Below are 4641 nucleotides of genomic sequence, written 5' to 3'. Positions count from 1 at the left end.
CCGGCGTTATCAAAGCGAACGAGAAAAGAAGCCGGTTTCTTCCGGCGTCCCCTTGGCAGACGAGGAGTGTATCTCGGGAGGAACAGAAGCGAGACCGGTTGGCATGCTGGGTGTGGAATGTTGACATCTTTTGCCCCGTCGCATGGTTTTCTTTCGTGTAATTATGTTGCCCGAATGTCGACACGGAAGTCTTTGAACATCTTTCCACATCCGCATGCTTCTTACGCGGCGCTGTGCGACATCGTGTATTCGTGTACTTTCCGGTGTTTCAACACACACACGCCCGACAGCTCTTCGATTGGCCTCGAATCGTAGTAGCTTTTCCCAGAGCAGAGACGACTAGTGTCGAGGAGGAATGAGACAATTTTCCAAGAAATGATTAAATTATGTCATCCTTCGGCGGCAAGTGCACTTTCCGGTGCGTTATCGTTATAACGCAATCTATCTAGCACTTCCATCTGATTCCAGAAAGCAATTAGACAATCATTACCCAGCACGTACGACCCAGAGGGACGTTGCTGCTCTTCTGCTGCTATCTAACTCTCAGAAAGCTAAAACAAGGTAGAGCATTATGGCTTTTCGTTTTCTCGGTTGGCGAACTGCAAGCTGAAACCGATCTAGGTGTTTGTATGATGTGCCATCTATTGCACCCCGAAGGGCATGGTAATGATCATACTGAGCGGAGCTCTTATGGGAACAGAAAACTACGGTTGCAAATCACATCTTATCGAACCTTGTCCTAGGTACGAATATACTGACATACAAGAGGCATATCAATTCCTTCGGGGATAGGATATCACCTCTTGTGAAGAAGACGAAGAGAGCAGTTAGAATCGATATGCCTTTGGTATGTCCTAACGATTTTTTTAACATTGTCAGTTTAAAATAACTCTTTATTCCAACTGATTTCATGAACACTACAACGATTGCCGAAACTGAATTTCCTAAAAACTTTAGTAAAACCAAAGCACAAATAAATGTTTACTGAAATAAAACTGTTACCCGTATTGACCGATAGCGTCACGAAAAGTATGTATCACTTTAATTTGTGTATGTGCAGTATTTGTCTGAAGAGGTGTATCAGCTAATCCTCGTAGAATTACACCATTTTATCCTCTTTATACTTTCTAATACAACAAACAGATTTTCGCTATTGTACCTGGAAAGCTCTTAATCAAGCCCATCGAATTACCAGCATGGAATAACTGAAACGATGTAGCATTACATTGGACCTTATCTCTTTATCAACCCGTTACAGTAACTCTCAAAACGCACTCTGCAGGAAAAATATTGCATCCAATCTTTGTTCAAACTTTCACGTTTTTTCCAATCGATATGCAAACAGCGAACCTTCCGCCGTGCCAGCGTAACCGTTGTAGTTTCCTGAGGCTCCTGAGAGTAATCTCCGGGCGAAAACGTGTCGACAGAGTTTCCCACTGGCGAGGAGCCCTCGAGCGCACCGTCAGTATCCTTTTAACGCTACACTCATCAGCGCACGAACCGCAGAACGTGAACAAGCGCACACGAACGCCGTTCGATAAGTGTGTGTGTGTGTGCCGGGTGCGAGATTAAACAACGAACGTGACCAACACCGGTGCTGGGGTGCTTAAACAACAATTTTCCTCACTGTTTATGAAAGCATTACTCCCATTGACGATTGGTCGGAGGGCCCCAGGTCGTCGTAGTCGAAATCTCGTCAGTCTGGTCTACCGTTCTATTTGTGGAACCCGTTGGGCCATTCCCCGCAGGGTAAGATCCAGGGGAACGAGCGTACTGGCAGATATATTCCAGATACGGTCATCGGCTGGATGGCGTCCAATCAATCCAACTGCCGGAAGGTTGACTGGAGTTCGCATCAAATCACTGGCCCTTGCAGCATGTTCTGGCTACTGTTGCGGCTTTCAGTGTCCAATATTCCCTTTTCTTCTTCATCTCACACCAAAGATCCAGTAGCCTTCGGGTCTGCAGCAGACCACGACCGGACATTAAATCGGATGCACTCGAATTTGGAACCCACTCGACTCTTCAAGCTGTTCTAGCCCTCAAGGAAGGTGCAGCTGAAAAAAGGAAGCTCGAACCTAAAAGAGCGGGTTAAGAAGTTCCTGTTACCGAGGCAGAACTGACACGCGCGTGTTCTACCATTGACGAAACACGGGGTGTGCGTGTGTTTGCTTAATCATTGAATTGAGATGAAATTTCACTCGTAAAAGGCAACTCCACTGATTCCCGAGAGCAGAATGCCGCCAACGGAATAACGTTCTACCCCTTTCCATGTGAAGAGCATCATGCCAGATTGCGGCTTTGGAAACAACGAAGAGATTTTTCCACTGAAACCGATGTTCTATAATCTTTGTATCGCACTAAAAATAGAGAACTTCTTGAAACATAAACCAGATAATTGGATTCGCTCCAGGAAGACGCCGCAAGCGAAAGAAAATGTTCCCAGAGCACAGGTTAGAGATCGAAGGGCACTAGAGTGGGTTCTTGGGAAATGTAATGGATTAATTATTAAAATTTTCTATGGAACAAGCGTCAGGCGATACACACAAGCGCCGCCGATCCTGGTAAGACGCATGATTTGTTACTCTTTGCTTCAGGTTTTGAATTTTTAATGGAACAAGATTCTCTACATGCGTACATAATTTACGTCGTTGCGTTGCGTAATGGCGTGATAAACAACTACTTCTAGCACAAAAGTTCGCAGCAAAAGAAGGAACGCTGAAATTTGATAAACACATGCTTTGCGACTACGGGTAATTTACTCTTCACCCGTTCGTTTATCTCCAAAATGGCTATCCTTTATCCTGAACAAAGCTCCCGTCGACGCGGGCTGCATCATGATGGTGGTCCGAGTACACAACAGCAGCAGCATTGCCAACAACTCCTACTAATTCCTGCAAGCGAGAGCGGTTATTTGCCATTGTCTCGTTGGGTAAATTTACATTAACCTCTGCCAAAGTTTTGGGACGAACCTCGACACTGTTTATCTTCACCCATAGGCCCTTCCCAGGTGCTTCCTGCTTTATCTTCGCCACTCCTCGTACGAGCCACAATCGACATAACTCTTCGGCAACGCAATTTACCCACACAAAAACCCTCCACGGCAAGCATAGGGAACACACTTTGGGGGCTTATGTTTACCAACTCGTTACGCAAAAACGAACCATTGACGAACTGTCAAGCCGAGAACGTCAAATCTGACAGGCAGTGCTTGTCTTTGTTTATGGCTTAAGGGTTTTCCGGCACCGGTTGTCGCCGTTGTCGTTGTCCGTCAGGATATGGGAAGGATTACCGAGGGGACAGACATGAAGACGTAATCGGAGGACTATTGCGTGTTGCTCTATGGCTTCCTACGTCGAGGATCGGTTTCATGTGCTTCCAACCAAAAACCACCAGCCAGAACAAGCACGCCGATGTTCATATGAAAGTGTAAACATTGGGGAGCCGACGAAAAACCACCGGTGAAACATAAACACAAGCACCTTCACCTTGTTACCACGTGGTAAATATTCGGGACATCGGTAAGAGTGACTAGGATTTTCTTTGAAAAACTAATCGATGCATTTAAAAATGACTGATAATGGTGAGTAATCAATCGAACAATCATCGATCAACTGAACCAATTTGCTTAGACAAAAATACACAATATTTTAATCGTTGAGTGCAACGAATTTTATTCCATCTAAAATATTCCCTTAACCCACTTCAACAAGAATGAAATCCAAAACCTCATGCACTCCAGAAGATTTGTTACCTTTACTAGACAATCTTTTCATGTTCCTATCCGCGACAGAGCCGTATTTTAGCTTGTTATTCTTTCACCGAAAAGGCATTCTTTCTCGGAACGCTATCGAATCCATCTAGGTGCGCCACAAGCCCTTGCAGGAGCATCTTTGCCCTCGGCAACGATAACAACGACACGGTGCGTTCCTCATGCACTTCAAACTTAATCCGGATGCTTGAGATTATTTTCTTTGGCCTCACCATTACGTGCCGCTTCATAGGAAAGAAAAGATTAACCACAAAACTGCAGCACCGATACTGGAAAGTGGAATAATAAGAAGCTACAAAAAAAGGTAGCGAAAGAGCAATAAAGGAGCAGCGATGCAGTTGTTACCACATAACTCATGAAGTGGCCAAAGTTACTGAAACCAACGAGACAACTATTTTCTTATTGGACAAATAAGTTGATGTGAAGCGTGGGCAGATATTTATATTTGAAGGAAAATTAAATGCACACCAACGATCCAAAGGATGGTTGTAGCTGATGTTGCAGCGAGAAGTCGAAAGAAAAACACAAACCTCCACAAACAAGATGGTGGATTGCAAAACAATCTGAAATGCTGCAGCCGTTGGTAGCAATCAGAAGATGTAGAAAGCTACTTTAACCGTCAACGTTCCTTGTTTCGTTTCTGATGAAGAAAACAGCTTCCGTTTCGGCTCGCTTAGCTCGGTCGACTTCAAACAGTTTGCAGAACACTATCATTTAGCAGAGGTAAAGGAAAACAAGGGCATCCAACGGGATAAGCTACACTTTCCTGTACGGGAAGAACACCACCGTTTATCTTGCCAGAAGTTGCATGCTTCCGTGTGCTTTTCCCGCTCGGAAGTTGAATTCAGTTACAAAAGTCTTTATTTGAC

Source organism: Anopheles ziemanni, chromosome 3 (assembly GCF_943734765.1).
Source record: "Anopheles ziemanni chromosome 3, idAnoZiCoDA_A2_x.2, whole genome shotgun sequence".
NCBI classification, from domain to species: domain Eukaryota; kingdom Metazoa; phylum Arthropoda; class Insecta; order Diptera; family Culicidae; genus Anopheles; species Anopheles ziemanni.
The sequence above is the reverse complement of the archived record's forward strand: the minus strand, read 5'-3'. Positions refer to the sequence as shown.